Raw genomic sequence first — 12564 nt, 5'->3', positions numbered from 1 at the left:
ATCCTAAAGGAACTAACAGAATCAGCCTTTATTTGGCAGAGAATGGCATGTAATTATAAAGTGATCAAGACTCCATACCTATACATTTAATTAAGAATAAGGATGGGTGAGTATTGAAATACTAATGAGAAAACTTAGACTTCCTTTTAATGAGATTTCACATTTATGACCCAAATATTCCATTCTAGATAATGTTGACTAACCATCTGTCCTGGTTTACCTGAGACTGAAGGATGTCAGACTTTTAATGCCAAACAGGGAAAATCCTGGGCTAACTGAGGAGAGCTGTTTTCCAATATATCTTCTATAAAGTAATAATAATGTAAGCCTAATTATACAAGGTTCTAAACTTATTCAATTTATGCTCTCTAAGCACTGGCAAACCATGAATCATGGCCACTCACCCTTTTGTAAAGGATATTTTAGAACCCACTAATCTGTCAACAAAATAATGTTATAGCAGGGGCTATTTGCCCAAAGTAGTACCAGAAAGGAGAAGGCAATGGCACCCCATTCCAGTACTCTTGCCTGGAAAATCCCATGGACGGAGGAGGCTGGTAGGCTGCAGTCCATGGGGTCTCGAAGAGTCGGACACGACTGAGCGACTTGACTTTCACTTTCACTTTCCTGCATTGGAGAAGGAAATGGCAACCCACTCCAGTGTTCTTGCCTGGAGAATCCCAGGGACGGGGGAGCCTAGTCGGCGGCCATCTATGGGGTCACACAGTCGGACATAACTGAAGCGACTTATCAGTAGTACCAGAGAACAAACATGCAGAAACTCTAGTCAACATAGTTATTTATTTCCACTTTGCAAGGTATACCTCTCTTCTTTGCAGAATCATAAGTAAACAGTAAAATCTATCAGCTGGCTGCCACACATATGGTTTAATTAGCACTGTGGTTAGTGATTCTATCTCTGTTTCTGAGTTGTCTCCATTCAGTTAATTAGTTAGAGCATGTCAACATCAGTTAATCTTTCTGAGCCTTGGTTTCCTCAACTTAAAAAAAGAGTTTGACTGTCATAGATGAACCAAGTCTCCTTTTCCCAGGGTTGAGGTTGGTTCAGTTCAGTTTAGTTCAGTCGCTCAGTCGTGTCCAACTCTTTGTGACCCTATGAAATGCAGCATGCCAGGCCTCCCTGCCCATCACCAGCTCCCGGAATTCACCCAAACTCAGGTACATCGAGTCAGTGATGCCATCCAGCCATCTCATCCTCTGTCGTCCCCTTCTCCTCCTGCCCCCAATCCCTCCCAGCATCAGAGTCTTTTCCAATGAGTCAATGCTTCGCATGAGGTGGCCAAAGTACTGGAGTTTCAGCTTTAGCATCATTCCTTCCAAAGAAATCCCAGGGCTGATCTCCTTCAGAATGCACTGGTTGGACCTCCTTGCAGTCCAAGGGACTCTCAAGAGTCTTCTCCAACACCACAGTTCAAAAGCATCAATTCTTCGGTGCTCAGCTTTCTTGACAGTCCAAATCTCACACCCATACATGACTACTGGAAAAACCATAGCCTTGACTAGACAGACCTTTTTGGCAAAGTAATGTCTCTGCTTTTCAATATGCTATCTAGGTTGGTTATAACTTTCCTTCCAAGGAGTAAGCGTCTTTTAATTTCATGGCTGCAGTCACCTTCTGCAGTGATTTTGGAGCCCTCCAAAATAAGTCTGACGCTGTTTCCACTCTTCCCCATCTATTTCCCATGAAGTAATGGACAGATGCCATGATCTTAGTTTTGTGAATGTTGAGCTTTAAGCCAACTTTTTTACTCTCCACTTTCACTTTCAAAAAGAGGCTTTTTAGTTCCTCTTCACTTTCTGTCATAAGGGTGGTGTCATCTGCATATCTGAGGTTATTGATATTTCTCCCAGCAATCTGGATTCCACCTTGTGCTTCATCCAGCCCAGCATTTCTCATGATGTACTTCTGCAGAGAAGTTAAATAAGCAGGATGACAATATACAGCCTTGACGTACTCCTTTTCCTATTTGGAACTAGTCTGTTTTTCCATGTCCAGTTCTAACTGTTGCTTCCTGACCTGCATATAGGTTTGTCAAGAGGCAGGTCAGGTGGTCTGGTATTCCCATCTCTTTCAGAATTTTCCACAGTTTATTGTGATCCACACAGTCAAAGGCTTTGGCATAGTCAATAAAGCAGAAATAGATGTTTTTCTGGAACTCTCTTGCTGTTTTGATGATCCAGCGGATGTTGGCAATTTGATCTCTGGTTCCTCTGCCTTTTCTAAAACCAGTTTGAATATCTGGAAGTTCACAGTTCACGTATTGCTGAAGCCTGGCTTGGAGAATTTTGAGCATTACTTTACTAGTGTTTGGTAAATGAAGATAATAGTGGAAAGTAAGTTGCTAATAACCACATTACAGGAATACATGGAGGGCTTCATTTAATTTTACACAAAGCCCTATTAAAATATGAAATTTTTTTAAAAATGGTAATGCTTTTCTAGATAATGAACTAAATTACTGTTCTGGCTCAATCTGGAATAGGTTAGCCATGAAGTGTTAGAGAAGCCTAGGCAGGAAAACGAAACAAAACAAAAAACCAAAAACCAACCATTCCTTTCCTAAGTTCTTGTTTTAAAAAAAATTTAAGCCGATTTCTTGAGATATGATTGACATATAAAGAAACTTTTCATATTTTCTATTTACTAATCCATGAGTTTACTAATCCATATACATCTATGACAACATCACCACCATCAAGGTCATAGAAATATTTGTTACTACCCAAAGTTCCTACCTGCCTCATTTAATAGTAGTAATAGGAATACCTAAAATAAAACTTTACCTCTTATATCACATGCTCGTAAAGTAATGCTCAAAATTCTTCAAGCCAGGCTTCAACAGTACATGAATCAAGAAATTCCAGATGTTCAAACTGGATTTAGAAAAGGCAGAGGAACCAGAGATCAAATTGCCAATATCCGTTGGATCATCGAAAAAGCAAGAGAGTTCCAGAAAAACATCTATTTCTGCTTGCCTTTGACTGTGTGGATCACAACAAACTGTGGAAAATACATATAGAGATGGGAATACCAGACCACCTTACCTGCCTCCCGAGAAATGTGTATGCAGGTCAAAAAAAAAAACAGTTAGAACGGGACATGGTTCCAAATTGGGAACGGAGTACATCAAGGCTGTAAATTGTCACCCTGCTTATTTAACTTATATGTAGAGCACATCATGCAAAATGGCATACTGGATGAAGCACAAGGTGGAATCAAGATTGCTGGGAGAAATATCAATAACCTCAGATATGCAGATGACACCACCCTTATGGCAGAAAGTAAAGAGGAACTAAAGAGCCTCCTGATGAAAGTGAAAGAAGAGATGAAAAAGCTAGCTTAAAACTCAACATTCAAAAAATTAAGATCATAGCATCCGGTCCCATCACTTAATGGCAAATAGATGGAGAAACAATGGAAAAAATGACAGACTTTATTTTCTTGGGCACAAAAATCACGGCAGATGGTGACTGCAGCCATGAGAAGAAAAACTATGACAAACCTAGACAGCATATTAAGAAGCAGATACATTACTGAAAAAGGATTGTATATTCAAAGCTATGGTTTTTCCAGTAGTCATGTATGGATGTGAGAGTTGGACCATAAAGAAAGCTGAGAGCCAGAGAATTGATGGTTTTGAACTGTGGTGCTGGAGAAGACTCCTGAGAGCCCCTTGGACAGAAATGAGATCAAACCAGTTAATCCTAAAGGAAATCAGTCTTGAATATTCATTGGAAGGACTGGTTCTGAAGCTGAAGCTCCAATACGTTGGCCACCTGATGTGAAGAACTGACTCATTGGAAAAGACCCTGATGCTGAGAAAGATTGAAGGTGGGAGGAGAAGGGGATAACAGGATGAGATGGTTGGATGCCAGCACCGACTCAATGGACATGAGTTTGAGCAAGCTCTGGGAGTTGGTGATGGACAGGGAGGCCTGGCGTGCTGCAGTCCATGAGGTCGCAACTGAGAGACTGAACTGAATTGAACCTTGTATCAGATTTTAGTACACAACATATATTGTTAGCTATAGGTGGTATACTAGAATTCCAGCACTTATTCCTCTTATAAAACTGAAACTTTGTACCTTTGACTATCACTTCCCCATTTACGTCTCTCCTTGGCCCTTGTCAGCCACCATCCTATTCTCTGGTCCTGTAAATTGGCTATGTTAGATTCCACAAATAAGTGACCTCATTCTGTAACTATCTTCTGTGTTTGGCTTATTTCACTAAGCATAATGTCCTCTAGGTTAATATATGTTGCCACAAATAGCAACACTTTCTTCTTTTCTAAAGGTTTAATAATACTGAATTGTATGTACATACCATTTGTTCTTTATTCATTCATCCATCCAGGGACATTTAGATTGTTTCCATACCTTAGCTATTGTGAATAATGCTGCACTGCTCAGGGGGTGTAGGCATCTTTCTGAAATCCTGATGTCAATTCCTTTAGATAAATATGAGGATTGGAGTTGTTAGATCTCATGATAGTTTTGTATGCAGGTCAGGGAGCAACAGTTAGAACTGGACATGGAACAACAGACTGGTTCCAAACAGGAAAGGGAGTACGTCAAGGCTGTATATTGTCACCCTGTTTATTTAACTTATATCTTATGATATATCTTATGATATCTTATGTATCATGAGAAATGCTGGACTGGAAGAAACACAAGCTGGAATCCAGATTGCTGGGAGAAATATCAATAACCTCAGATATGCAGATGCCACCACCCTTATGGCAGAAAGTGAAGAGGAACTCAAAAGCCTCTTGACGAAAGTGAAAGTGGAGAGTGAAAAAGTTGGCTTAAACTCAACATTCAGAAAACTAAGATCATGGCATCCGGTCCCATCACTTCATGGGAAATAGACGGGGAAACAGTGGAAACAGTGTAAGACTTTATTTTTCTGGGCTCCAAAATCACTGCAGATGGTGATTGCAGCCATGAAATTAAAAGACGCTTACTCCTTGGAAGGAAAGTTATGACCAACCTAGATAGCATATTCAAAAGCAGAGACTTTACTTTGCCAACAAAGGTCCGTCTAGTCAAGGCTATGGTTTTTCCTGTGGTCATGTATGGATGTGAGAGTTGGACTGTGAAGAAGGTTGAGCACCGAAGAATTGATGCTTTTGAACTGTGGTGTTGGAGAAGACTCTTGAGAGTCCCTTGGACTGCAAGGAGCTCCAACCAGTCCATTCTGAAGGAGATCAGCCCTGGGGTTTCCTTGGAAGGAATGATGCTAAAGCTGAAACTCCAGTACTTTGGCCACCTCATGCAAAGAGTTGACTCACTGGAAAAGACTCTGATGCTGGGAGGGATTGGGGACAGGAGGAGAAGGGGACGACAGAGGATGAGATGGCTGGATGGCATCACTGACTCGATGGACGTGAGTCTGGGTTAACTCCGGGAGTTGGTGTTGGACAGGGAGGCCTGGCGTGCTGTGACTCACGGGGTCGCAAAGAGTCGGACACGACTGAGGGACTGATCTGATCTGATGGTAGTTTTATATTTAATTTTTCCAGGCATGTTCATATTGTTTTCATAATAGTTGTACCAATTTACGTCCCCACCAACAGTTTACCAAAGTAATCTTTTATTTACATCCTAACTAACATTTGCTTTTTTAGTAGGTGTGAGGTCATACCTCATTGTAGTTTCAATGTACATTTCACTGATGATTAAACGGACTGAGCACTTTTCATATACTTGTTGGCCATTTGCATGTCTTCTTCGGAAGAATGTCTACTGAGGTCCTTTGCACATATTTTAATAGAGTTAGTTGCTTTTATTTCTTGTTATTGAGTGGTAGGGCTTCCTAATATATTTTGAATATTAATCTTTTATCAGATATAAGTTTTGCAAAATTTTCTTTCATTCCATAGGCTATCTTTTCATTGCAACTATTTCTTTTGCTGTGCAGAAGATTTTTAGTTCCCTATAATCTCCTCTAATTTGGCTCCTGTTGCCTGCAGTATCCAAAAATTGTTTGTGCTTTTGGTGTTGTATCCAAAGTCATTGGCAAGACCAAGGTCAAGGAGCTTTTCCCCTGAAGTTTCCTATAGAAGTTTTATTATTTCAGGTCTTAAGTTTAAGTCTTTAATCCATTTTGAGTGAAATTTTGTGTATTCTACATGTGGATATTCAGCTTTCCCAACATTATTTACAGAAAAAAGTACCCTTTCCCTTTTTATATTCTTGGCACCATTGTTGAAGATTAGTAGACTCTGTATGCATGTGTTTATTTCTAGGCTCTTGATTCTATTCCATTGGCCTGTTTGTCTATTTTCATGCCAGCACTGTACTGTCCTTGCTTATTCAAGCTTCATAATATAGTTTGAAATCAGGAAGTGTGGTACCTCCAGCTTTATTCTTTTTGCTCAAGATTGTTAAATAGGGAACTCCTGTGGTTCCATATGAATATTATGATTGTTTTTTAATTTCTGTGAAAAATGGCATTGGAATTTTTTTAAAGATTGCCTTGAACCTATAGAGGGTTTGAGTACTATGGGCATTTTAGAAGAAACAATATTGATTCTTCTAAGTTATGTATATAGGATACCTTTCCTTTTACATGTGTCTTCTTCAGTTTCTTTTATCAATATATTAGAGATTAAAGATAAGTGTACAGATCTTTCACCACCTTGGTTAAAAATATTCCTAAATATTTTAAAATTTGAAGCTATCATGTCAGTTGTTTTTTTAGTTTCTTTTTCATGTAGTTCTAACAACTTTTGGGTGGTGTCTTCAGGGTTCTACATGTGAAAGATCATGTCATCTGTAAACAAAGATAATTTTACTTCTTTCTTCCTTTTTACTTTGTATGTGTTTTCTTCTTTTCTAATTGCTCTAGCTAGAACTTTTCATACTATGTTGAATAAAGTGGTGACAGTAGGCACCCTATCTTGTTCCTGATCTTAGAGGAAAAGCATTTAACATTTCACCACTAAGTATGATATTAGCTGTTGGTTTATCATATAAAGGTCTCTATTATTTGGGGGTACATTTCCTATATATCTAATTTGTTGAGAATTTTTTAATCACAAAATGATGTTGAATTTTATCAAATTCTTTTTCTGCATTTATTAAAATTATCACGTGAATTTTACTCTTCATTGTGTTAATGTACTGTATCTCTTTTATTGATTTGTGTGTGTTGAACTATTTATCCCAAGGATAAATCCTACTTGCTTACAGTACACAATCCTTTTAACATGCCATTGAATTCATTTTACGTATTTTGTTGAGAATATTGGTGCTCATCAAGGATATTGGCCTATAATTTTCTTTTCTTGTGGTGTCCTTGCTTGGCTCTGTTATGAATTTATTGTTGGTCTTGTGAATGAGTTTGGTACTGCTCTTTCCTCTTCAATTTTTTGGAATAGTTTGAGAAGAATGGTGCTAATTCTTCTTTAAATGTTTGGCAAACTTTACCAATAAGCTATCTGATAATGGGCTTTTCTTTGTTGGGGGGTTTTTCATTATTAATTCAATATCCTTATATTAATCTGTTAGATTTTCTATTTCTTAAAAATTTAGTCTTGGTAGATTTAATGTCACATCCACAGCTGGGTATTGTTTTTGCTTTGGCTCCATCCCTTCATTCTTTTTGGAGTTATTTCTCCACTGATCTCCAGTAGCATATTGGGCACCTACTGACCTGGGGAGTTTCTCTTTCAGTATCCTATCATTTTGCCTTTTCATACTGTTCATGGGGTTCTCAAGGCAAGAATACTGAAGTGGTTTGCTATTCCCTTCTCCAGTGGACCACATTCTGTCAAATCTCTCCACCATGACCCGCCCATCTTGGGTTGCCCCACAGGCATGGCTTAGTTTCATTGAGTTAGACAAGGCTGTGGTGCTAGTGGGATTAGAATGACTAGTTTTCTGTGAGTATGGTTTCAGCATGTTTGCCCTCTGATGCCCTCTTGCAACACCTACCATCTTACTTGGGTTTCTCTTACCTTGGGCGTGGGGTATCGCTTCACGGCTGCTCCAGCAAAGCATAGCCATGTTGCTTAGGTCCATGAATCAAGGCAAATTGGAAGTGGTCAAACAAGAGATGACAAGAGTGAATGTCGACATTCTAGGAATCAACGAACTGAAATGGACTGGAATGGGAGAATTTAACTCAGATGACCATTATATCTACTACTGCGGGCAGGAATCCCTCAGAAGAAATGGAGTGGCCATCATGGTCAACAAAAGAGTCTGAAATGCAGTACTTGGATGCAATCTCAAAAACAACAGAATGATCTCTGTTCATTTCCAAGGCAAACCATTCAATATTACAGTAATCCAAGTCTATGCCCCAACCAGTAACGCTGAAGAAGCTGAAGTTGAACAGTTCTATGAAGACCTCCAAGACCTTTTAGAACTAACACCCAAAAAAGATGTCCTTTTCATTATAGGGGACTGGAATGCAAAAGTAGCAAGTCAAGAAACACCTGGAGTAACAGGCAAATTTGGCCTTGGAATACAGAATGAAGCAGGGCAAAGACTAATAGAGTTTTGCTAAGAAAATGCACTGGTCATAACAAACACCCTCTTCCAACAACATAAGAGAAGACTCTATACATGGACATCACCAGATGGTCAACACTGAAATCAGATTGATTATATTCTTTGCAGCCAAAGATGGAGAAGCTCTATACAGTCAGCAAAAACAAGACCAGGAGCTGACTGTGGCTCAGACCATGAACTCCTTATTGCCAAATTCAGACTGAAATTGAAGAAAGTAGGGAAAACCACTAGACCATTCAGGTATGACCTAAATCAAATCCCTTATGATTATACAGTGGAAGTGAGAAAGAGATTTAAGGGCCTAGATGTGATAGATAGAGTGCCTGATGAACTATGGAATGAGGTTTGTGACATTGTACAGGAGACATGGATCAAGACCATTCCCAAAGAAAAGAAATGCAAAAAAGCAAAATGGCTGTCTGGGGAGGCCTTACAAATAGCTGTGAAAAGAAGAGAAGTGAAAAGCAAAGGAGAAAAGGAAAGATATAAACATCTGAATGCAGAGTTCCAAAGAATAGCAAGAAGAGATAAGAAAGATTTCTTCAGCGATCAATGCAAAGAAATAGAGGAAAACAACAGAATGGGAAAGACTAGGGATCTCTTCAAGAAAATCAGAGATACCAAAGGAACATTTCATGCAAAGATGAGCTCAATAAAGGACAGAAATGGTATGGACCTAACAGAAGCAGAAGATATCAAGAAGAGGTGGCAAGAATACACAGAAGAACTGTACAAAAAAGATCTTCATGTCCCAGATAATCATGATGGTGTGATCACTGACCTAGAGCCAGACATCCTGGAATGTGAAGTCAAGTGGGCCTTAGAAAGCATCACTATGAACAAAGCTAGTGGAGGTGATGGAATTCCAGTTGAGCTATTCCAAATCCTGAAAGATGATGCTGTGAAAATGCTGCACTCAATATGTCAGCAAATTTGGAAAACTCAGCAGTGGCCACAGGACTGGAGAAGGTCAGTTTTCATTCCAATCCCAAAGAAAGGCAATGACAAAGAATGCTCAAACTACTGCACAATTGCACTCATCTCATATGCTAGTAAAGTAATGTTCAAAATTCTCCAAGCCAGGCTTCAGCAATATGTGAACCGTGAATTTCCTGATGTGCAAGCTGGTTTTAGAAAAGGCAGAGGAACCAGAGAGCAAATTGCCAACATCTGCTGGATCATGCAAAAAGCAAGAGAGTTTCAGAAAAACATCTATTTCTGCTTTATTGACTATGCCAAAGCCTTTGACTGTGTGGATCACAATAAACTGTGGGAAATTCTGAAAGAGATGGGAATTCCAGACCACCTGATCTGCCTCTTGAGAAATTTGTAGGAAGGTCAGGAAGCTACAGTTAGAACTGGACATGGAACAACAGACTGGTTCCAAATAGGAGAAGGAGTTCGTCAAGGCTGTATATTGTCACCCTGCTTATTTAACTTATATGCAGAGTACATCATGAAAAACGCTGGACTGGAAGAAACACAAGCTGGAATCAAGATTGCTGGGAGAAGTATCAATAACCTCAGATATGCAGATAACACCACCCTTATGGCTGAAAGTGAAGAGGAACTAAAAAGCCTCTTGAGGAAAGTGAAAGTGGAGACTGAAAAAGTTGGCTTAAAGCTCAACATTCAGAAAACGAAGATCATGGCATCCGGTCCCACCACTTCATGGGAAATAGATGGGGAAACAGTGGAAACAATGTCAGACTTTATTTTTCTGGGCTCCAAAATCACTACAGATGGTGACTGCAGCCATGAAATTAAAAGACGCTTACTTTTTGGAAGGAAAGTTATGGCCAACCTAGATAGCATATTCAAAAGCAGAGACATTACTCTGCCAACAAAGGTCCATCAAGTCAAGGCTATGGTTTTTCCAGTGGTCATGTATGGATGTGAGAGTTGGACTGTGAAGAAGGCTGAGTGCCGAAGAATTGATGCTTTTGAATTGTGGTGTTGGAGAAGACTCTTGAGAGTCCCTTGGACTGCAAGGAGATCCAACTAGTCCATTCTGAAGGAGATCAGCCCTGGGATTTCTTTGGAAGGAATGATGCTAAAGCTGAAACTCCAGTACTTTGGCCACCTCATGCGAAGAGTTGACTCATTGGAAAAGACTCTGATGCTGGGAAGGATTGGGGGCAGGAGGAGAAGGGGACAACAGAGGATGAGATGGCTGGATGGCATCACTGACTCGATGGACGTGAGTCTGGGTGAACTCCGGGAGTTGGTGATGGACAGGGAGGCCTTTCGTGCTGCGATTCATGGGGTCGCAAAGAGTCGGACATGACTGAGCGACTGATCTGATCTGATCTGAGATTTAATGTTTCTAAGAACTTATCCATTTCTTTTAGTATATCCAATTTGTTGACATACAGATTTAATACAAGTCCGTCATGATCCTCTGTATTGCTGTGGTATCAGTGGTAATGTTGCCTCTTTCATTTATTAATTTTATTTTACAATTCTTTTTTTCTGTTCTAGCCTAAGGATTTGTCAATTTTTGTTCTCTTTTAAAAAAATCAACTCTAGCTTCACTGGTCTTTTCTACTGGTTTTCTATTCCCTATTTCATTGATTTTCACTTTGATCTTTGCTATTTATTTCCCTTTGCTATCTTTGGGCTTATTTTAGTCTTTTTCTAGTTCCTTTAGGTGTAACATTATGTAGTTTACTTGATATCTTTCTTTGCCCTTACTGTAGATTTGTATTAGTATAAACTTTTTACTTAGAAGTGTATATGTTGTATCCTATAAGTTTTGGAATGTTGTGTTTCCTTTTTTATTTTTATCAAGATATCATCTTATTTCTCTTTTGTCTTCCTTGACCCCTTGCTTATCCTGGAGTGTGTTATTTAATTTCTACATATCTATGAGTTTTCCAATCTTCACCCCGTTACTGATTTCAAGTTTTATATTACTGTATTCAGAGAAAATACTTAGTTTGATTTCAGATTTCTTTAATCTGCTAATATGTATTTTGTTGCTTAAAAGATGATCTATCCTGGAGAATGTTCCATGTGATGTATATGTGTCTCAAATCATGCACACACAAATACACACACACACACACACATAATACACTTCAATACTGAGATGAGTAACTTGTTAATTTCTTCATGATCACTCACTTTTTAGAGTAATGGTCAACTGTACTCTAACTACCTTTCAGAATAGACTTAGGACTATACAATATAGGTAATATTTCCAAGCAAGAATGGCATACACTAGAAATTTTTATTTATAGCCATACTGTTAAATGCCAAAATCAGCACTGTCTTCAACACAACCACCGTGTTTTGTTTTGTTTTTTAACACTGCTATTTTGTCCTAATTTTCAGAGCTTAAAATTTGTGATTTTCTCCTGTGCTTCTGAGTTCAGCCTGGCAGCTGGAATCATATATCTTAATTCTAGAATACAAAAATATTCCCAGTTTTTGCCCAGTCTGAACCAGAGAATCACCTGGCAGTAAGTGAAATGACCACACAGGATAAAATGGAAATCGCCTGAGCTCAGCTGTCAAGTCATCACAGATGATGGTGTGGGGCAGAAGGAGACTATACAGACAGTAATACTTTCAGTTTTCAGCCTCCTCAGTAGACTTGACACTATCTCATGAGAAGCAGTGGCTCATTGTAGCACTTATCCTCAAATAAGGGGAAACATCGGAATCTCTAGCAGAGGAACAGGAACAATCAGTTGAATCTCTGACCTACTGCCCATACCTGGCAGACACAAATTTCCTGTTAAATAGTTAAGCAATCTAAGAATCAGGTTTTCTGAATTTTGTCTAACTCTGACAACTTAAATCAAATAAGAAACATTAGGATTGCCCAATTTTTCTAGCCTATGTTTCCTTCAGAGGGTTTGATGAAACTTGTATGCAACTCTGTGATGTATTTCTCACATCAACTTACCTCACAGAATTAAAAATTTTTAAATAAGAATACAAAGATGTATCAAATGTTCTTTTATTAGTAAAAACCCACTTGACATGGTATGCACAGCTAACAATCATATATTA

General features: G+C 38.9%; 1 pseudogene; it reads left to right on the top strand.

Moving 5' to 3' along the window:
• The window catches only part of LOC132342818 (craniofacial development protein 2-like), a 48212-nt pseudogene extending 39376 nt beyond the window's left edge, over nucleotides 1-8836 (top strand).
• Nucleotides 8837-12564: the final 3728 nt, after the last annotated feature.

The sequence above is a fragment of the Bos taurus genome, chromosome 18 (assembly GCF_002263795.3).
Source record: "Bos taurus isolate L1 Dominette 01449 registration number 42190680 breed Hereford chromosome 18, ARS-UCD2.0, whole genome shotgun sequence".
Lineage (NCBI taxonomy): Eukaryota > Metazoa > Chordata > Mammalia > Artiodactyla > Bovidae > Bos > Bos taurus.
The sequence above is the reverse complement of the archived record's forward strand: the minus strand, read 5'-3'. Positions and strand labels throughout refer to the sequence as shown.